This window comes from Rhinichthys klamathensis, unplaced genomic scaffold (assembly GCF_029890125.1).
Source record: "Rhinichthys klamathensis goyatoka isolate OS25496 unplaced genomic scaffold, OSU_Roscu_1.1 h1tg000569l_1, whole genome shotgun sequence".
In the NCBI taxonomy this organism is placed as follows: Eukaryota; Metazoa; Chordata; class Actinopteri; order Cypriniformes; family Leuciscidae; genus Rhinichthys; species Rhinichthys klamathensis.
This window is the reverse complement of record NW_026607035.1, coordinates 85,001-109,317: the sequence shown is the minus strand read 5'-3', so window position 1 is coordinate 109,317 and position 24,317 is coordinate 85,001. Positions and strand designations below refer to the sequence as shown.

At 38.6% G+C, this 24,317-nt stretch overlaps 1 protein-coding gene across 9 annotated transcripts in view; it reads right to left on the bottom strand.

Annotated features, from left to right (window-relative positions):
* nbeaa (neurobeachin a) overlaps nucleotides 1–24,317 on the bottom strand; it is a 130,572-nt gene that overhangs the window by 74,511 nt on the left and 31,744 nt on the right. The gene's annotated exons all lie outside the window — the stretch shown is intronic.

The window sequence follows — 24,317 nt, the reverse complement described above, 5'->3', positions numbered from 1 at the left end:
TATGCTCACTGACGATATGTATATTTTCCACCATAATGATGAAGAAAAATGCACTTCATGGTGATACTGTTAACTCTTTTCATGCCGTTGGTTTTCTCTCATTTAGGACAACCCATCCTCACCTTTGACAAGTTTTTCCGGCAACCGACCATGTTTTCACTGTTACGGTAGGGGCCGCTATTAGAGATTATTTTAATTAGTACATCATCTCTGGATCCAAAATCAAGCAAAGAAAACGATCTGCGTGAATCAGGAGTGGATAAGTAAGCTAAAGTGATCATCAAACATTCAACAACATAAATCAAAAGGTCTAACGTTACAGAGAAAAATGTCGAACCCAGGAAGAGGTACAGGACTGTACAAACGAGGTGATGGACACGATCTATACTCAATCTGTTTTAATTATCGTTTTTAATTATCGTTCTGAATCCCATCCGGACAGAGTTTTCTCTGCTTTTTCTTCGAAATGTTGTTGTTGTTTTAAAATTAAACATATAAGTGTTGATTAAAAGAAAAATAATGAAGGTAGAATATTTTTTTTAAGCAGAGGCTCTGTTCATTCTATTGATATGTTGACTGCTCACATATTCATTCAAACAAAATATTCTGGGGGCCATGAACATTTTGTGAATATGATAAAACAATGCTGCATAAAAAAATGATGCAATTCAAAATGATTAATGTCAGAGTAAAATTGCCTAAAATTAATAAATGCTATATTGACAAATTTTCATTAAAAAAAACCCCAAGAATTATGATGACAAACTACTAACTAAACGCATAAACAAATGAATAAATTGGATGGGAGTAGGTCAAATATATTTATATAGCATTATTATACAATACAGATTGCTTCAAAGCAGCTTTACAGTAATGGAAAGGAAAAACAGGATCAGTGTTGCAAAATTTCCATTCAAATCATTTTAATTATAGTTACAGCTTAAATTTGATCTTTAAAGCAGCTCTACAAAAGACAATATACAGTAGCGTCATTATTCAGCTCAGTTTAATTCAATTATCCAGTGATCTGAATCGACAGGTGTTGGTGAGATGTAGGACACAAGGTGGATGAGATGGACACAGTAATGTAATAAGGACATATAAATAATGAAATTAGAGAATAAATTAATTTGAACAGAAAAGGGAATTGGAAAGTTTGTGCAAGTGAAGTGAATTAGGGAAAAAGCAAAGGAACCAAATAATATAGAGAGAATTAAAGGAGCCGTTTTGAGGTTGCTACCGTAGAGATCAGCACTCTGTCTGATAAATAGTGATTTAGATTTGAGAGGGTCATTTAATTCTGGGGTAGAAAGAACATAATGACCTCACACACACACACACACACTTGCCCTCTACGACTCAAACAACACAGTTCTGCTCTGCTCTGCTCTGCAGCAAGCAATAATCAATGGCATCGGTCTTGGAGTTCAACAGGCATGAAATTGGCCAGCTTTTGGCCATGCAAACTCCAAACCTAGCAGGTGATTTGGAAAATAAAGGCTGAAATTCCTGAAAATTACATTTTGGTGAGAAAGAGAGCGTAGAGAAGGTGAGGTGCTGGGAAAACTATTGATTTTCACTCTTCGTCTGATACAGTCAAATTGGGAATGCTCTGGAGCTTTAGAACATTTTGTAATTGGGCCGTCGATAACCTTAGCATATGTCATTTGTCCATGACAGAACATTTACCTTGATTATTTGTAATATCCATGTGAGGACCTTAAACATGACTTTACAACCATTATTAAATAAGGTCTTCAATTTGCTTCAGACCATCAGGATCACATTATGAGTTTGACTACTGCTTTTATGTACTAAATACTAGCACGAGGTGTCCAATCCTGCTTTTGGAGGGACACTTTCCTGCAGAGTTTAGCTCCAACACACCTGGAAGTTTCTTGTGATCCTAAAGGCCTTAAAGGGTTAGGAATGTAATTCTGTCAACATTTACTCACCTTCATGTCGTTTCACACCCGTAAAACTTTCGTTCATCTTCGAAACTCAAAATAAAATATTTCAATGAAATCTGAGAGCTTTCTGTCCCTCCATTGACAGTCCATGCAACTACCACTTTTACGCTTCAAATAGTTCATAAAGCTTTGTAAAACACGATCGCTTTATATGATGAACAGATTTCATTTAAGCTGTTATTCACACTTAAACATTCATCGACTCACACATCAGATATGGTAAACAGAAGCTCAAGCATGTTCACTTGACGTGCGAGAAAATTTGGACTAAACTGCTCGATTCATATAGCCTGGCAAGCCAGACCTACATCAAGATGTTAGGTCTGGGAACTCACAATTGGCATACCTCAATCCGAGGGGCGGGATAAACGGTTGTCTTTCAATATCCCTCGGCACGCAATAGGATAGCGCTACAACCAACCAGAGCAACGAACGGCTGTGGCTGAGTGAGTCCCATGCGTTTTTCCACCAGTGAACCAGCTAGTTGGTATATTAAACTTTTGCAGTATCCGGTCGTCAAAACTCTGAACACATCTTCCTTTTTTAGGAATGACTTAAGTGACGTTCTCTTAACTCCAAGTCCTCCAGAGTCGCGGCCAAAGCCGATTCGAAAGACCGCTGTTCGCCAGCAGCATCTTCTTTGTTTTCAAGCAGAGGGAAATCACCTATGGAAATCACGCGGAACCTTCACAACTCTGCCGTCATTATGTTAAGCCCGCCCACCAACTCTACACGATCTGATTGGCCGGACCAGTTTTTGGTTTTTCCAGCTCAAAAGTCCATGGAGAGTTGCTAGACCATAGCCTGGATGCCAGCCCGAACCCCGCCCACAACATTTTTTGATCGGGAAGTTCGGTCTGGACTCGCTCCATTGAGGAGTAATTATGATCGGTTCAGAAATCGTCGGGCCAATCAAATTGCCAGGGCGGGCTTTATACGATGATGGACAGATGATCTGCAGGGACGTAATCCTCACGTTATCAAAGAGCGCTTGGGTTGAACTGGTTTCCCTCACAGATGACTGCCGCTGGAGAACTGAGATGTAGAGATTCCGCTATCGCGTCCATTGTAAAAGAAATCGACAGCGCATTCATTTTAAAAGACGAACATAGAACTGCAATCAAGGCATTTGTCGATCGGAAAGATGTGTTTGCCGTCCTTCCTATGGGATTCGGCAAAACTTTAATTTATCAGCTGGCTCCGATGTTAACTAAGAAGATGGGACGCAATGAAAACCCTGTGGTCGTTGTGGTTTCTCCTTTGGTCGCACTCATAGAGGACCAAGTAAAAGAAGCAACACTCATTATTTTACTTCTTCCAGCGTGCGTGCATTTGAGTTCTGTAGTTGACAACTGTGCTATGCAAAGTAGTTGACTAACTGCGTTGCTCTCATTGGTTGTAGGTCTATCCAATTGAGTGCAGAGTTTTTTTTTTCCTGGTTCGGTTAAGACACGCCTCATAATCAAAGCCCTATGAAGCAGTATCAGACTCACATTCTGACTAGAATATGAGTATGACGAAGTCAGGCTAGCTAGACCACACTTTGCTGCAAAATAATTTTTGCTGCCGCTAGGGTGCGTCTAGATTTCTAGGCTACGATAGTATGGATTCGTTTTACGATCTCTTTATGAACTTTTTGACGCTTTATTGAGATCATTGTTTCTGCCTAAATGAATACATGATGTTAGCTAACTACATGATTTGTATTATCTTAGAACTGCACATTTCTGAACATATGGACATTACTTTGACACACTCACCTTTGATAACAAAATGACTCTAAATTGTAATGTAGAAACATGCATTTTCTGTAAAGCTGCTTTGAAACGATATGTATTGAGAAAAGCGCTGTACAAATAAATGTGACCTGAACTGAATTAGGTCTAGAGTTAACCTCAGCTGGACAGTGGCCCTGCAGGAGCAGGATTGGACACCCCTGGCCTGCACTAGCCTGAACAATACTCTATGCGAGTACTTGAAGGCTTCTAGCTATGCAAATTTGATTTCACGCATCACTGTGTTCCAAAATGTGTCAGAATGCATTGTATTCTCAGTGCCGCAAGGCTGCTGTAGCCGGCATTACTACAAAATTGTCTTCTACATTATTTTCTCCTTTAGGTCATCTTCTGTCGTTATGAAAAACAGTCTGATGAGAATCTTGCTGAGGAAGCAAGTTATAATTAGTGAATGCTTCTGATAATAGGTTTCTAGCTGGTCAAATCTGGTCTGACTGAAAACACATCTTGAACTTAATGAGAAGCCTGCTCTCTTAAACTGGTATGATCTGTTTTTCTCCAGGACGGTGAGACAAGATTAGTTGGAAAGTGTTACCACGGTATCGTCCCATTGAACTATTTACAATCCATACAGTGCAAAAAGAAGGACAGCGGGGATGACAATCCTATTGATTTGTCATGGTTCATCACTCCCATAGGCCTTTAGTGAATAGATGATTAATTGCGAGCTGTTTACTCATCAATAATTGCCTTTGAAACCCAGAGAGACCAGGTTTTTTTTTTTTGGTTTTTTTTTGTGAACAACCAAAAACGCAATTAAGCTTTCAAACAAATGGTTTGTAACAGGGATACAAAATGAACATGTGATCTTGCACGTTGAACATTTAGGGACATTGCCAGTCCAATAAAAAGTCTTTATGTAAAAATAAAGCTGATAAATAATGTGAAATCAGTAGAATACTTCATATAAGGACGCAGTATAACACGAATAGACTTGTTTACCTCCTACACAATGCGTATGAGATAAAAACAGACTTGCACAAACTCAAAAAGACAAAGGATAATACTAGAGTTTCTTTTTGACCCTTGAACACTGACAGTGGTGTCAAACACTATTTTTAAACAACAGCAGAAAGCAGAAGCTGTAACAAAGAGATCAGACAAAAGAGCAGTGCAGCCTCCAGCACATTAGCTCACAATCTCCTCACCACTTCGCTCATGTTTTATTACAGTGGGAACAGACTTGATCTGTTTAAGTTAATCAGGGCAGATATGGCGGATGGGATCGGGAAACAATCCGAGTCAGATGCGTTACACGCCAGGCTACATCTCTGACCGATGTGTCCATTTTATCTGGAAAATTTAATTCAGCGCGTGATTTAGTGTATTTCTGATTCCTTAAAAAAAATGTATCATATATTTGTACACTATAATTGTTACGCTGAGGTTGAAGCAAGGAGGAAGCAGGATCCAAATGCAGCACGCTTTATTCAATACACTCAAAACTACACAAAGACTAGGGACCAGGACTTGGGAACAGCACAAGCAACATCAATGTAACAACGGCAAGAACTCACAAGGACTGAACTAAAACACAGGGTTTAAATACAAGGGCAAACAAGCTAAACAAGATAACAAGGGCTAATCTGAAATACCTGGGAAGACTACTGAACATAACAGGGAACTGCTAAACATGAAAAGACAGGGGAACACAGACTGACATCACAACAATAATGATGCTGTATTTGTGTGGCAATAGAAAGACTATTAGATTAAAAAAAACAGCCCCTTGTACTTCATATGAGTTCTCCAAACTCATCAGGCATTATAGAAGAAGAGCTGTTATCTTGGGAAAATGACGTTGCAATAATTGGGTGCCAATCATGAACATGAAATAGAGAAAAGCATTTATTTCATAATGTGAGCTTCCCCCCACTTTCAATTGTTTTACTTCAATGAAAGGTTAGAATTTTGTGAATTTTTGAATGAAAGATCAAAAGGATAAACAATGCAGATTTATTTTCACAGCTCCCTTTGCTCATATTTACCAAGGGCACTAATATTAGTAGTGTGTAAACATTACTATTTTGAATGTTTTTGATCAAAAATACAGAAAAAAACTGAAATAGTAAAATATTTTTACAATATAAAATAATGGCTTTCTATTTGAATATACTTTAAATTATAATTTATTTCTCTTATGCAAGGCTGAATTTTCATCAGCCATTACTTCAGTGTCACACGATCCTCCAGAAATCAATTCTAAAAGGCCTATGCTGATTTGATATTATCAAAGTTGGAAACAGTTTCTGGTTATTATTTGTTTTGGAACCTGTGATACTTTTTTTCAGGATTCATTGATGAATAAAAAGTTACAGCTGAATAAAAGAACAGCATTTAAAATAGAAATCTTTTCTAACAATAGAAATCTTCACTATCACTTTTTATCAATTTAACACATCATTGCTGAATAAAAGTATAGATTGCTTTAAAAATAAGACTGGCCCTAAGATGAACTGAACAGTAGTGTAGTGTATATTGTTACAAACGGTTTCTATTTTAAATAAATACTGTTCTTTTTTTAACTTTTAATTAATCAAAGAATCCTGAAAAAAGTATCAAAGGTTATTAAAAAAAATAATATTAAGCAGCATAACTGTTATATATGCTGGTACCATACACTTAAACAAGAATAAGGCACAATATTTTCTGACAAACGTGCAAACTGCGAATGCTAATTTCCATCCCTCACTTCAGAGAATAACAGCTGTAGTCATAAGCTAATGTATAACATACTAACTCGTTGTCAGAGATTACACTCTGTGCAGCACTAAAGCAGTTAGCAACAAATTATTTTTCCACAGGGTCCCTTCCTCTACTCCCACTCCAAATAATCAATTACATTCCAGACAGACAGTTGTGTTTGGAAGCGGGCTAATTCATCACGAAACGAAACAAGCCACAAGCCCAATAATGAAAGGGGCAGAATCTGATTTGCACAGGCAGAGCTAAAAAACAACTGTATAAAATAAAGCAAATCACAAGTGTTCTTAAGTGCTAAATCACTCAACAGATAACACGATAAACGGAGTAAACAGCGACAGATGAACCTCAGAACTTCTCCAAGGTTGGTGCATTTGTTGATCATTTTTTCTTTAGGTTGAAGGGTGGCTTTTGGGAGAACATTTGTATTTAATGGGGTACAGAATAAATTATTCGAAGAACAAAAAGCCTGGAAGTGAACTAATCCGTGCTTGCCCACACAGTCATGCAAAGGCAGGGCCAGTTCACAAGCATTGATTCCCTCCATACAGAATCCATTAGCCAAAATTAGGCCAAAGCCTTAAGGTAGCGAGCTGCAAGGGAAGAATTAATTCTCCTCGTATTGAATTTCTCTTTTCCATTGTGGATCCCAATTAGAGCACGGGACAGCACCTCCTCACGCGCTAATATTTTCGACATCTTCATTTTCCTGGAAAAATAGACAAATTGAAATCACGCCTTTAATTAAGGAGGTCTGATTACATGCTGACAAATACTATAGAAGGGGCAACTGTGAGGGATTGAACATTTCTGATGGTACAATGACTAACATGTCAGGTTGCCTGGCAACCATCTATTCTACAATACACCATGAAGTCCATGTCCATTTTGAGAATGTGAGTACCATGCTAAACATATGACATGGCAGGAAGAAAGGAGAGCAGGCACTGATCCAGACTGAAGAACAGAGGACTCACTATATCCAACTGCAGAAATCTGCTGTAGGAGTTACGTGGGTCTGGAGCTACTGCAAGATTGTTTTACCGTGACGCAAACACAGAGCAATCTGACAAGAGGGAGAGAGAGGGAGAGAGAGGGAGAGAGAGAGAGAGAGAGAGAGAGAGAGAGAGAGAGAGAGAGAGAGAGAGAGAGGAGAACATTTCTAAGTTTTCAGTACACAAAGAAATATCACTAAGCCAGCCCTCCACTTTACCATCTCTATACAAACATCACAAAGCCTGTATGTTCTGGATGCTGTTCTACCGTGAACAAGCCTATTGTTGTTGAGTTTCAATCTGAAGAAGATCCAGACCTGTAACCCTGAAAAAAAGTCGCCCAATTCCAAGGCATGTGTATTTTGTGGATAAGCCAATAACAGGATGGATTGCGACAAGTGTAAAAAAAAAAGAAAAAAAAGAAATTAATCATTTTATTCAGCAAGGACTCATTAATTTGTGAAAAAAGTGAGAGTAAAGACATTTGTAATGGTATAAAAGATTTCTATTTTAAATAAATGTTGTTCTTTTGAACTTTCTATTCATCAAAAAATAGCAGGACAACTGTTTCAACATTGACAATAATAATAATAAATGTTTCTTAAGCAGCAAATCAGCATATCAGAATGATTTCTGAAGGATCATGTGACACTGTAGACTGGAGTAATTATGCTGAAAATTCAGCTTTGCCAACAAAGCAATACATTACATTTTAAAATATTTTCAAATATAAAACACTTATTTGCAGTTATTTTAAAATTTAAAACTACTATTATTATTGTATTTTTGTTCAAATAAATGCAGGCTTGGTGAACAGAAGAGCCTTTTTCAAAAACCAAAAAAATCTTACCAACCTCAAAGTTCTGAACAGTAGTGTTTCAACTTAAAAAACTTATAACAGTTTTTTATTTAATAATTTTCATATCAATAATAAAATATTTCCACAAAATAGGAATAAAAGTGGACTATTTAATTTGATTAGGCCATCTTAGTTTTGGATAAAGGACTAGTAATCTTTAATCCTGTTTTTCTAAATCACACACACCATGTAGGAACATGAAAAAGGTAATAGGTTTTGTGGTGTGACGGTACCCTAAGAAAGAGGTGGAACCGACTTGAGCACATCATGTATTAAACAGCAGTAGACTATCATCTGCCATGTAACTTACACACACACAGAGAGCGGCCACTTTAACTTTGTTTTGTAAACGTTGCTAGTACTGGGTTGGACCCCCTTTTGGGCAGAACAGTCCCAGCTCACACCCAGCACAACACAACCGCTGCAATTAGCACTGCGGTCTGTTGAAAAGAGGCATAAACTGCCTGAGGTACTGGCAGGGACAGCCTCACTTCACAGTTGGTCTGTTAAGCACACTGCTTCTCAGGACAGTGAATGATGTTCTCTCAAGTGCATAAGGCAAGCCTCAGTATTACAATCGCTCAAAAATAAAGACATATTTCATCATGATAACGCAGCCACCCCTGTCAGATTTACATCGGAGGAATCCAAGCCATATCTATGCACTTAGGATATATTGAGCTAGCAATCATTTAGCAACCAAATCCTAATATTTACATAATTAAATATTGCATATTTACAACTGAACATCTTTAAACGCAGCAGTAATCAAGAATGTTTGACAAGAAAAAAAATTTAACAGCAAGTTATGTAAATTTATTGCATCCATATGACTCCTGGAGTGTAATTTACCGGCGTACTTAGAAAAGATACTTCATTTGGTGCAAAGGAAAGGTGTGAGGAAACCTGTTCCAATAGACCACTGAGCAAGTAATTATGCACTTGCTAGCCTAGCAATCCTCTCACAAAGACCTGAGCCAAAAGAGGCGAAGGCGGCAATTGGCACGGGCTTCTCAGAGATTTGGCACGAAGTTCTGCGTCGGCGTAGTCGCTGGAACGCTGCAGTCTCCCGCCGTTTGATTGAGGACGGGGATTCTGTGACCTTACTGAGAAAATGATACCTCTGACATTCACTTAGGTCATTCCTCAAATTACTCAGCACTTGATGTTCTTACCAGTGTTATTTTAGTAATACTGGGATACTATTGTAGTTTTTATTTTTACATCTCTTTGGTTTCATTTGAATTGTAGTTAATGTTTTAGTAATTTTGTTGTGTTGTTGTCATTTTAAATAAATACATTTTAGGCTAGCTTTTATTTATTTTATTTCAGTTGTAGTTATTTCAGTACATCAAGTTAAACTAAATGAAACATTGGCAACTAGCTAAAATAAAATACTTTTTTTATTATTTTTTTTATTAAAGTTTTGGTGCGGTTTTAGTTTTAGTTAACTATAATAACCCTGGTTCCAACAGATTATAAATTCACTCAAATTACAAAATGTAATTTCAGTTTAAAGAATAGTTCATTCAAAAATCAAAATCATTTACTCACCCAAACCTGTATGATTATTTTTCTTCTGCGCATCACAAAGGAAAATATTTTGAAGAATGTTTCAACTGTTTCAGTCCATTAAATTAAAGTCATTAGGGTCCAAAACAACACTGAACATCACTGACACATACGTTTTTCAAAAACATATGAGTGAGTAAATGACCGAATTTACATTTGTATGTGCACTGTCCCTTTATAAAGACAGTTTATGAATTTATGATAGAGACATGCCACTAAATAATAAGATGTGGCATGTTTATGTCAGCATGGAAAACCAAGGGACTGTCTAATCTCGGAAACATACCGTAATCCTCACATCGATATTCTTAAATTGGCAGTTTTCCATTTGGAAGCTCTAGCAGAGGAGCAAGTTCAAACAACAAGTATTTCTAAAGTAGGAAAAGCAAAAAATAATGAGGTTGTAAACATTACAGATCAGAGCGAGTTATCTTCTGCTAGTCTGGAAGTCTTATCCGACTTTGTTTACTTGTGCTGTGGCTGGGAGATATCCTTCAGTAGAGCAGTCACTGTGAGGCCACTCATTTTCAGATTCACTTTTCTCATTGCGGTTTTCAATTGCTTGCACTTGAGATCTTAGAAGGATTACTGCGGCCTTGCCATCTGTTGTGCAGTGCAGCTGTTTCGGGTTTACACTCTCTCCCTCTTAACCACTCGCTGAATGCATTTGTTATTTCATATAATGCGGCGTTCGAGATTGCGGCTTCCCCGCTACGGCCTCATCACACCAGGTCACCCGCTCTTCATCACAGCCTGCCACAAAGGTCACCAATCCATTTCTCTGGGTTAGGCGTTCAATGTAAATTCTCCAAGGGATATACGACTTTCCTTGGCTGGTTCTTATACTGCAGGTGCCACACAAGGCTTTTTGGAAATGGGAAGAGAATTTCGAAAGAGACTAATGTGTGATATCTATGTTTGGATGGCTGGGATAGAGTGATGAGAGAGACTATAGAGATAGGCATGACTGAAAGCGGTGACTTCGAGTCAGTCGGACGCACTCTGCGGAAAGAATATGTAATTTCAGCTCAGCAGGACGGGCAACTTCAGAGATAAAAAGATGCCAGAGGAAGGTGATTTAATGAGGCATTCTGAATGAATAAACTTGAACGTTGATAAATCATCGGAGAGGGAGAATACAGAATTTGTGTGTAAACAAGAAACGCCATGCTGAGAGGACAGCTGTCAGTGGAGTGACAGCTTTAATAATAAACAAACACGCTTGTCTTGAGACTAACTTCCTGCAGAAGCACCACGAATGACAATGAGGGACAACAGACATATGGGAAAGAGTCATATGCTGCTCAATGCATTTACAATGCCTTTCCCTTCCACATTTAAGAATGTGTATTAGTAGAAGTAAATTTAGCAATTCAGAGGTAAAGAAACTGTCAATAAATAAATACATAAAAAAAAGTAAAAAAAAAAACTTTTTTTAAACTGGGATTTTCACGCACAACCATTTCTAGGGTTTATAAAGAATGGTGTGAAAAGGGAAAAACATCCAGTATGCGGCAGTCCTGTGGGCGAAAATGCCTTGTTGATGCTAGAGGTCAGAGGAGAATGGGCCGACTGATTCAAGCTGATAGAAGAGCAACTTTGACTGAAATAACCACTCGTTACAACCGAGGTATGCAGCAAAGCATTTGTGAAGCCACAACACACACAACCTTGAGGCGGATGGGCTACAACAGCAGAAGACCCCACCGGGTACCACTCATCTCCACTACAAATAGGAAAAAGAGGCTACAATTTGCAAGAGCTCACCAAAATTGGACAGTTGAAGACTGGAAAAATGTTGCCTGGTCTGATGAGTCTCGATTTCTGTTGAGACATTCAGATGGTAGAGTCAGAATTTGTCGTAAACAGAATGAGAACATGGATCCATCATGCCTTGTTACCACTGTGCAGGCTGGTGGTGGTGGTGTAATGGTGTGGGCGATGTTTTCTTGGCACACTTTAGGCCCCTTAGTGCCAATTGGGCATCGTTTAAATGCCACGGCCTACCTGAGCATTGCTTCTGACCATGTCCACCTCTTTATGGCCACCATGTACCCATCCTCTGATGGCTTCTTCCAGCAGAATAATGCACCATGTCACAAAGCTTCCAGTCACCAGATCTCAACCCAATAGAGCATCTTTGGGATGTGGTGGAACGGGAGCTTCGTGCCCTGATGTGCATCCCACAAATCTCCATCAACTGCAAGATGCTATCCTATCAATATGGGCCAACATTTCTAAAGAATGCTTTCAGCACCTTGTTAAATCAATGCCACATAGAATTAAGGCAGTTCTGAAGGCGAAAGGGGGTCAAACACAGTATTAGTATGGTGTTCCTAATAATCCTTTAGGTGAGAGTATATAAAATATTTAAAGTAGTAATAAAAAATAAAATAAGCAAAGCAAAACAAATCGAATAGACCACGTTGATTACAATGTTCTAGTCTGAAATCTGTGTTTACCTGGTGTATTAATTCAGTAAGTGATCCACTAAGTGTGTGCATCCAAGCTGGCACGCTCACCTTGTGCACACTGGTCAGAGGTGAGAGGACACCAGCGTACGGCTGGTTAGACATTAGCGAGCATTAGCCTGTGGATGGGACAAAGGTCCATTGAAGGGCTGCATTATTAATCTAGGCCTTCAAAGGCCCGAGCAGCTGAGTGTGGCAGAGAGGGCTAATTACGTATTCGTTTGCCTGGGGTAATTTGCACCCATTGTGCTGTTCCGACTGAATCAAGACATGAGATCACAGATTAAACACTTAACGCCTGAGTAGAAGAGCTTTTCAGAACCAAAGTGCAGGAGGAGGAGGAGGAGGAGGTGGTGGGGAACAGAACGAGGCAGGGTGAGAAAAAGAACAAGAGGTAATGATACAGTCCTTCACATGCATAATATTGTCTTTATTTGGTGTTGGTCCAGGCCTAAGGTACATAAAATAAAGGCTCAGCTTTCAAATTCTGTCAATTCAGTTTTGTTATTTCAAAAGTTACAAAGCATAAAGATTATTGTGATAATTGGAAAGGAGCGCTGCAAATAATGTTTAGTGAAGTTTTGTTCACGTATCAACTGAGAACAGCATAGATGAAAGATATATTCTTGGGATTCAATAAGTAATCTTCAATATCAAAATGAAGATTGATTCAAATGGAGAAATCAATATTGTCAAAATGTCAACTCAGCTATACCGTCCACAAAGCTGACATGCTTACCTGTTGTATCTGATCCACATTGTGTGCATAAAATAGACACTGACATGATTTCAGCTCTCCAAAACCATTTCAGCCAAAACCGAAAATGATATTTTTTGCTGTTTCGGACTAATATTTTAGGTTGCCGAAATTTCTGTGCATCACTACACGTGGCTCTATAATTTGTTGTCTATCTCTGAATACAGCCATGTAGAACACATGCGTGAAGGCAGACAGTTCAACAGTTAGTAATACATAACCTCATTTCCTGTGTGTTTGCACATCAGATTAACTTTGTTTGCATGCCTGATCTTGCGTCCCTCAGTATATCTTCCAGTAAGACTCCTTCTCCCTTCTCTGCCAATGCAGATCCATCTCTTTGCGCTCTTCACAGCTGCCTAACCCAACCGATAACCTCTTGGCCTGTCATGGGGGAGATGGCGTGTTTCTGTCTGAACAGTTCCCTGGCTCTCCCTTTGGTCCCTTGGCACCTCCTGCAAACGCAGAGTGTCAACACCCGCAAGCCGTCAGAGGCCGAGGACAAACAGAGGAGCCAATCTCCTGCTGTCAGACCAACACACACACTCACGCTCTGATCAATGAGGAAGGCAGAGTGTCTTTGTTATCTGTGATTAGGTTTTCATGAGCAGAAGCCGCATCCTGTCTGGATGACCATCTGGTCATTTACTTGCTCTCAAAGCGCACCGGGAAATGCAGTCCTTGGGTCCCGTGAGCTCCCACCATTTCTGCTTTGCTTTCAAGTATAGCCGCAGTCAATCAATATGCCACAGTTGATCACCGTCATCACGCGAGTGAAATAGAGAGTGGAAAGCTAAATCTAGGACTGAGCATCTCTCATTTACAAACAAACCTGGAAATGACAATCCAGTACAATATTTTAGTTTTTAGGGGAGTAAGCACCCCTATTACTATTGCTCATACTTAATGCAAATTATGTCATCATTTACTTACCCTCATGTCATTCCAAACCTCTAGTCTATGTAGTGTTATTTATACACTATTAGGCAGTGTTCTTAGCCATCAAAAAAAAAAAAAAAAAACCTAGCTGTGGGCACTTGAGAGCACTTCGGCAGCGCAGCGTTTTTATTTCAGTTGAGACGCTTTGCTTGCTATGATACGGAATATCCGAGGAAGTGTTACTAGTATCTTATTTCACAGATAGTTTGTTTCTATATAAAAATGTCGATCCAATATAAAGTATTGCTCTGGGTCTTGTTTTAAATAATTGTGTTCCGTTATTGTGCTTGTTGTCGTCGTCTGTTGATGTTGTACAAGCAGAATGTGGCAGTTGGTTGATGTGGTATTTGTCCCGACCCTCCTCCACTGTGATTGGACGGCTGGGTAAAAAGTGATAGTGATGAGCGCTGCGTTTCACCCAAAGTTCAACCTTGTTCAACTCCCGGCGACCGGTAGAAAAAACACAGCACTTAGCGCTCAGTGTGAAATACACGCTCAGTGCCTCATCACGCTGTTGCCGTTTTAAAAACATAGCGCTCCCAATGAAAACAATTGGGAAAATACACTAGCTTCGAGAAAAATACCCTTTGGTGGACACACAGCCTTAGTTTTATTCATATTTTTATTCAAGTTCTTTCAATTTTTTAAGTTCTTCAAAATATCTTATTTGTGTTTCAGAAAAGAAAGAAATCCATACAGGTTTAGAAATGACGAGTTATGGTGAAACAATTAAAATTTTTGGGTGAACTATCCCTTTTAATGCATCCCTGACCCTACTTGTCCTACACCTTTTACACCACGTCCCATTTCTAGGGACTAGAATATAATAGATCCAACAACATGCTAAAATAAAATGCTAAAAAACTAAAAACAATATATTGTACCAAGACAAAAAAAGGGAAAACTGCCAAAAACTCAATAGACGAGCCTATCTGTGTGATACCTTGTGTTCTCAAAGTAATAGAAACCGCTCTAGGCCCAAACCTCAAGTAGACTGTGCCCCAACATCAAGGTTAATTAAAATTCTCCAACTCCTTGCTTTTGTGGCTTTATGAATGCCTGCCCTGCACCCTCATCTACTGTGTATTACAAGCAAACACACACAATGTTTCTGCAATTGCTGGTGCTGTGTCAACATTTCTCAGATTCAGAGGAAAGAATGTCCTTCCCGATGATAGCTGAATACCGCAGTAATGTATCAGCAGGGGACAGAAGGAAATCACTGAAAGGCAGAGAGAGGAATCCCCAATAGAAATGTGTTTGTGAGAGTGCAGTATTTTCAGAGAAAGCTTGATGAACCTTGCAAGCAAAAATGTATTATGATCAAATTTGATTTATTCAGTATACAAAATTTTGCAGACAAAAAAAGGTCCTTTGTCATCATGTGGATTCCTTTAGACATGAATGGATTTTGCCCATGAAACGTCATGGAACAACGCTGTATGACTGCACTTTTACACTAGGCATTTACAATGGATGTGAATGGGGCCATTGAAACTCCGTTTCAATAGTATAGCAACAATACGAGTGGTCTAAAGAATAAACAAATCACTTACTAACATTCTGTGTAAAGTTATATCCAATTTTACAACGTCATCAAAACTATGCAAAACTAGTGCAAAAGTGCTTTTATAAAATGACAAGCTTTACATTTCTGCTTTTAAATCCTTCAGATGGCCCAATTGACTTCTATTGTTCCTCACCATAACCTCGATTTTAGTTTTTTTTTTTTTAAGAAAACACACAAGTTTTCTGAATAACAGATTCTGACAACTGTGAAGCAATGCATTATTAAAAAAAAAAAAACACAAATACATAAGCTGTTTGTGGACATAGGAAGTATGTGATATTCTCTCTCTTACGTATATTAAGCACACCTGTTCATTACATCTGCAGAAGGCCTGTTGAGTTCAGCATGCAGAATAAGACCTCAGTAATTACTGAACATTCACACTGCACGGCCCACACGCTTCAGCATGAACATTAAAACTGGACTATACAGGACAAGACTATTCACACCAAGTTCAAATTCTCATAATAAAAAAACAAGCAAGTATTTAAAACAAAGGATTGTTTTGCAATGTTTTTGTATTATTATTTGGAGGCTATGGCAAATTTTTCATTGCTTGGATTGCCAAACTTTCAGAGAATTTTGCAAAATAATTTAATAATAATGTTATATTAAATTGTAATAATAGAGGCCACAGTGATTTTACATATACATAGACTAATATATAAATAATATAATATATACATATTATATTAATAAAGTATGTATAATATACAATAATATATATGGATTTATATCATTTTAATGTTAAAATACTATATTTCTATAATATTTCCCATATTTTTTTATTCTTTGATGTTGTTTTAATACTTCAATAATAATAATGGTGGGTGGCCAAGGAATAATTTATATATATATATATATATATAAACACAATATAGAAAATATTTTATGCACTACTGTTGTTAATTATGTTTTAATAATGATGGAGGCTAAAGTTCAAGGTTTGTTTTTTTTAAAGTGGTTGTCTTTGCTCTGAAGGAAGCAGAAATAGCTCTGTTACAGATTTCACATAACAGTGTCAATAACTTACAGCAAATATCATCCACATCTCTATTCAGCACTTGTCGTATGTGATGCATTTACAATCCTGAGTTAGATCTTCAAAGCAGAATTCTCAATTGCAACATGAACAAGCGCACACTCACCCACAAACACACATATCTATATTCCGCAATAAATCCTTTTTTGAAGAGGAAAGCATGAAATAACAGTAGATACGTTGGACAGAAAACAGAGGAATGTATGAGGATGACTCACTAAGATGAAGACGGAGAGAAGGCCAAGAGGATCTACCCACACACTCTTCTATCACCAGCAGACAAAGCCGCTCCAGGCCCCAATCAGGCCCGATTACACAGAGCACAGGACGCCTGCCCTCCAGGCATGAGAACACACCTGTCAATCACGCCCAAGACCCCAAACTGAGCCAGGCATGCATAACTGAACACAAATCGACATGGAGGAAGGGGAGAGGGTTTCCTACACACTTCTACTCATGTTTGTAACCCCTCAGGTCCTACTCTATGCCCTGCTCTTGAGCTCAAGGGAGGGAAAATTAATTTTATTCTATCCCAATGAAGCTTTTTGACATTTTATATACATTCCCCAAGATAAAATAATAACATTTACACATAGCATCCCATTCCAACAACTACATAACCCATGTTTTCTCTCTTTGAGCATCAATGACTGTTTGCAGCCTTCTGTATAGTGCTAGTAGTGCTACTGTAAGTGTTTTGGTTTCCCAGAGTGCCTTGCACATTTCGACGCCTTCCCCACGGTGACTGTATGATTTTGAGATCCAGCTTTGCCACTTAGGACAGTTGGAGGACAGTTGGAGGACTGTTAAACAATTAAAAAAAAAGAAAGAAAGTCTCCAAACAATCACTGATGCTCCAGAAGCAACAGACAATATTAGGAACCAAGAGTATGTATGGTTTTGAACTGGATCATTTATCTTTGGAATATATTTAAATATATAACTTTTGTCTTGTGGAATATTCTTAAATATCCATTGGATGCAGCTTCTTCGGGCAGTTCAAAAAATACAATAAAAAATTAATTAAATTACTAAACAGACAGATTCTGCAAAGGGTATATCAACTTATGAGCACTGTATATCAGAGTGGATGTGAGACTTTTGTGTACAGTATGTGTGCGTATACTTAAGACCTGCGGAAAAGAGACCAGAGTGCGTGTAGTGTGTGTGTGTGTGTGTCCATTATGCAAAGATATGGCATACTAGATTAAGAGCATCATACTGAGCTCCATAACCTTCATACAATGGGAATTGTATTTGAGGATGTGGGCCTGGTGAAAAAAAAAATGGGAGGGAGAGTGAAGATGATGAAGAAAGAGAGGGGGTGATAGAAAGAAAAAGAGGGGAACATATACTTTGATGCATTGTATAAATTTCCATTAATTAAGGCCCCAAACCGCAAGCTTCAGTCATTCCTTTAATGCACCACAGTAATCATAGCCTTCACCCTAAAACTACCCACAACCCCCTTTTAATAAAGCACAAGTTATGATTGTGATGCAGAACAAAACATAACAACAAAAAAAATTTATACACCAAAACACACCATCTGCTGTGGGTGTGTAAGACCTATGTGTATCTTTTGCCGTTTTTTGGGGATCTTTGAGGAGTGTTTTAGTGGTCAACCCCTCACCAATATTTGGCTTTTTTTTTTAAATTATCAGCATCAGCCAATAAGTTTTTCTGCTTGTCCCGTTAAGTGTGGGAAGCAGGACTTTTAACCCCAGCACATGCACGTTTGCCTTTCTACTATTAGTAACAGAGAGGCAAACGCTATAATACTTTCTCATATACTTTCAGCATTCAGCAACTTAACTATCTACTACTATTACCATTTAGTATCTTTTAATTAAGTTGTGTGATATATCTTTGTAAAGACACAATCCGAAAGCCTCGATCTGTTGTATCATGTTCTATCACTATGGTTACAGACATTATTAGAAAGTTAGAGAATAGGAGTGACTTTGGTTGCCCGTTCATTTTGACTTTATTTGACTGTTATTGAAGTCACCATGAAAAAAAAATTGTATTTGGAATATTTTAATGGAATATTGCAGTGTTTATTATACAAATATATTTTTTTATTCATGTGCCCTCAACATCAAAATAAGTTCCCTTCCCTCTTGCAGAGAGAGACATCTCTTTTCTGATGATGTGTTCACGGGCACAAGGGTGGGGCAACCTGTCACTCACATGACATCATAGCAAGAGCAAACCACAATAATCCAATCAATTCCCAATGAACAAAATCAAGTCCCGCCCTACATTTTTTCTTCTTCAAGAAGCTATTTCTCTTGGATATACGTCACAACAGGGAAGAAAAGACCATTGAAACTTCTGTTTCATGCCAACTTGAAGTACAGTTGTCTGTCCTAATCACTGTGAATTTACACAGTTAATGTCAATATTTAACCTTTTCAAGACGTTAAAGAAAGAGCACGTCCTCCAGCCAGAATAGAACAGACTATAGCAGAGTTTAGAGATTAACAACTGATGACTGACTTATTGTAAATATGGTGTTTTGCTAACCAAGCCCACCCTTAAACCCGTAGTCTGCGTGCTTAGGTGATTGTGCAAGAGTGCAGCTGGATCTATTCGGAGGCATAATTAAAGCGTAAATTGCTGGTTAACACCCAGTGGGGCTCGCAGGACGCTTGCTGCAGTAGGTCGATGGCGATGCTCGCTTTCATTTGCAGGCTCTGAAAACACGTTTTCTTTCCCCCATTACATGCACTGTTGAGCTTCCTCTGAGACTGCAGAGAGGCAACGTCTCTCTCTCTTTCTCTCTTTTACACATCTGTCTGTCCCAATACTCTATTCAAAACAAAATTCGAGTTTCTTCTCTTCCCCTCCTTTGGGTCTTGAGGCTGTTTGCGCTGTCGCCTGGATGTGATCTCATACAGTGTGTCAGCAGGAACACACAGAATGACAACACACAGGTGAAACACAGAGAAGAAAACGCATCCCATCAGCTGCAGCGGTGGAACACCGGTCTCGCAGAAACACACCTACGCCGAGTGAAAAAAATCGGGTCTTTTCCTACAGCTACTTCTATACGGTAGGGCTTTTAGGCACTGGTGAGCTCTCTCAAGCTCTGGATCAAAGGTGCTCCAAAAAAACACACGAGCTCCTGAGATGTGGTAAAACATCAAAGGCGTCTTGAAGGGCTGTGAATGGACTAGAAGAGGGACACGTGAAGACGCTGTCTGTCGCTCGCTGTCTTCATACTCGACTGGGGACTCAGTTGCGGATACAACTGATGGTTTGGGGTTATTTACTGTTGAGAGGCTGCACAATTAATGCATTTAATGTATCTTCAATGAATGTATGTGTTGTTACTGTTAACCAAATCTATTGAAATTGAATTGATGTAAAGCTGAAATAAAAGTAAATATTAACAAACTTTTTATAAATGTTTCCTTGGCAGCTCACTGAAATAAAAGCCATCTAGAGAGTTAACTGATCAAGTACTAGGAAATGACAGGAACGTCTTGGAAGTTTCAACTTTTTGAAGTTTCATATTGCTCAAATTTAAGTAACACACACAAAAATGTCAAAAGAGCTTGACTTTAAATAGTTTTGCTGTGATTTTCAGTGGTACAATTTCAGCAAAGAGCAATTTGTACTGACACTGAATACGGTGACTTTCAGTCCAAGGAAGTGACAGAACGTCGTTCACACAGGATGACGCCTTCCTTTCAAGAACAAGTACTTGGAGCATAAGTGAATAGAACCGATGCAGCAGGGGTGTAAATAAGTGTTTTAAAAGAGCTATTTTCAACCTCACACTGCATCATGAATGGCTGTAAAGCTCAGTGACTGTGTGAATTTGGCGCGAGACACAATGCAATGGCACAGACCAACAATTAATAGAAAGAGTAGAAATTGCTTTCCAAATTAGACAAATCCTAATTGTGATCATTGTGTAAATTGGATTTTGCAGTGTAATTCACCTAATACAAGAGCCAGATTCATGCAGTCACTGAGCATTACGCTTTGGACCCATTCACGCTTAGGTGATAAATGTATGCTGCATAAATGTTTGATGTGAACAAAGGAAAAAAAGTCAAATGTAAAAAAAATGAAGAAAAAAAGAAGAATAAAATATATAAAACATACATTAAATATTAAAATTTTATAAAAGAAATTATACTCTTTATTCTCCCTCTCTCATATATATATCTCGTATATATATATATACACACACACACACACATAATGCATGTCTTTTTATTGTTGTAGTACAATTATTATTCTGCTATTTTTATGTTATACTGTATATATAAGGTATTTTTGTGTTATATTATATGGCCTCACACACATGCACACTCACAAAATGAAAGTGCAAGCAATCTGTTTTTGTTTGCAGAGATCACTTCTTTCCAACCCTCTTTTATTGTGTTACTCCCCACAATCAAATCATGAGCATCTAAAAAGCCGGTGGAATTAGCACAATGACGCAATCGCCTGTAGACAACCTCCGCCAGTTCTTAACCCCCCCCCTCTCTACCCCATCCAGCTCAGAGCCGCTGCTGTAACCATGGTGACGGGGCAGTGAAGGGCCAGAACAAGTTTCAAGGTGAACCGGTGCGTAGCGGTGAACAGTGGAGAGATGGATTGTGGTGTCTCAGCGCTACACGGGTGACTTGAACGTGTGTCTTACGTGCCTGGGAACACATGCAGGTGCACAGATGAAGGAAAGTAGCCTACAGCAGGTGGAGTGATGGGGCTTCAGATGTGGAGCGGCTTCCCAAATCCCTCTGCTGGGTTGTGACAGGAAGCTGATTACTGTGTTTCCAGCTCACACTCTGTTGCTGCCTCGCTCCATCCCCGCGGCTCTACTGCAGGACAGGAAAGCCTAGTGAAACCGTGTCCTCTGTAAAACAGAGTACGGAGCGCTCACTCGTTTCATTGTTTTTGCGGCAGGGAACGGTCATTTTCTCTCTCATAAGAGTTCTGGTAATGCTCACTTCGTATTAATGTTCATCAACTAAAGAGATCTGTTCCGCCACATTGCGCCGTTCAACATGGATCCTGTCTCTTTTCTATGCTTTAACTGTTTATGGACGAAACGCATTACCTTATAGCGTCCTTGAGCATCGTACATTCTGCTGCCGGCAAATTATGGGACCAAACATGAATTACTGAATGATTACAGAGGCATTGCAAAACGAACAAAACGACTCTGCACGGTTTTAAATGACCCTATAATTAAACCTCGCATGTTTTGCTTACACCTGAGGGGGGAAATGTCTTGGAACTACAACTAATTACTCAAGCAAACAATACATACATTCAAAATAAGAATGAGATTTCAGGTGAAAGCGAATGCTGTAATAGAGAGAGTTGGGCACAGACTAAAAACAAACGACTTAAGCCCAATTCGCACTGGATTAGTATTACCTGGTGACCTCTAGTCATTTCATTTGCAATAATTGCGGAGGTTGTCTGTGATCTTAATCCATGCGAATCGGCCGTGTCTGTGATTTGTAAAGTAAAAATTCCCCCGCAAAATGACCTACCATATTTCGCAGAACACCGAGGTCCTGCGATAATATTAGTCCTGTGCGAATCGGCATCTCTGTGATTTGGCGGGGGTCGTATCGTATATCATTTTTTCAAGGTTTTTGTTTCCTGTGCGCCTTTTTATCCATCTTTCGCGAAGAATGGAGGCTGTATTGGAATGCTTTGATAGTATTTTGGGTGCTGGGTCATATCACTATTATAAACCATACAACTGTAATTTGCAGAAAGAGAAAGCAGAAAATCATCAGAAGAGATGGACATACAGCAGCATGCGGTAAATTAACATTTTTCTGTTCATGATATATCATACAGCTTGACCTATAATGACAAGACATTTCAAGCAATAGCCTATTGACATCATATCCGGGAAGTAAGTCAGTAAATTCGAGTAAAATCACAGGCTTCGCTTATCCCGTGCGAATGCGCCACACGAAATTCAGATGTGTGGGTCATTTCTAAATCACACGAGGTCCCCAGATAATACTATTCTTAAATATATACAGTACATAGTACATGTGTGTGTATTTACAAAATAATTATACACCGTACACACACATATATAATGTAAACACAAACTTTTATTTTGGATGCGATTAATCGTTGCCCAGCACAAAATGATATTGTTGAAAAATGACAGGTTAAACTGCAAGTTATACACACACAAGCCCAAAGAGTATTTCGACACAGACACTTCCATCTTGTGCCCTTTATAAAACCATGAAGGGCAAGCAGAAAATCTATCTGATATTTTAGCATTGAAAATGCTGAAGGAAGGCAATGATATTTATGAGAGGCAACAAATCAGCCGTTTGCCGCCTGTCGTCTCCATTAGACAGTAAACGAGGTCTGTGTATCCTTGAGCAGCGACGTGGCTGAGAAGCCGACCTCAGCTGAGAAACACAATACATTTCAGCGCTTTAAAACTCATTGACCTCTAAATCAAAACAATGCCTGAGTATGTGAACAAGAGGCTTGTCATTTTCAAGTAAAAATAACGAAAAGGCTGGTACAATTACCTCAAGGCACACACACAAATGTCAAGCTGTCTGTCTACGACCTGCGGTGATCGTAATCTGGTAAGAAAGGGTTTTAAAAGATCTCAGCATCTATCATCATTAAAGCTTCAGGCCTACAGTTTCAAAATGCCAATTTAGATCATGTTTAATTGACTTCTATAAGAACGGCAGGTTAATAAATAGTGATAAGTGTTCCGCCTCAGGCTGATAGTGCCAGGGACTGAAGATCACCTTGTGAAGGGAATTTGATCCCGAAGCCCTTCTTATATTGTTATTAAATTTTGCATTCATTATTGCGATTACTTTAGGGTGTCCACCTTTCCACTAAAGCTCTCTGGGGGATTTGTCATTGGAGTCAGTGATTCACTGTTACGCAGCAACACAATGTGAACTGATGGGTGCTAAAAATCCACACGGTTCTATTTCTATGCGGCCAATTCTAATGCGTCCTACTTATCAACAGTAAAAATAGATGAGGCGATATAAATGGCTTCAAACAAATTGTGATGAAAGGAATGTAGCATAATTGTGCCAGTTAAGAAACAAACAGTAAACTAACAATAGAGTAGTCTTTAAAAAAAGATCCAGACTAAGAGGAAAGGAAAAGAAAATTACAGACAGACGGGTTTAAACGGAACGTGCTTATCTGGAAGGTTGCATAACTCGGACTTGACGTGCTTTAATAGGGTTAATTTCATGAAAAAATATTAAAAATCTCTTAAAAATAAAATACATTTTTGATATACTCAAAGTTCAAAAAGAACTGGTAATTAAAACAAAATCTGGGCTTTTAGAAAGTAAAGATCTAAGCAATACTGCTGCCATCACTGGTGTCAAACTAAATCAATTATTATTATTAATAATTCTTTTTTCAAGTTTTGGAATTTTGGCCTGTAAGCATCAATTCAACTCAATCAACTCTTTCACTCAGTTATACATGCAGGCCAAAATTGAAAAACTCAACCAAAAAAAGTATTGTTATTATCAATATAAATATTAGCAATATTAGCAATAAATTAATGATTTAAAGAAACAACAGTTTCACTGAACAAACCGCATGACCAGAGGTTTATTCATATTCGTGGCACAAACAATACAGAA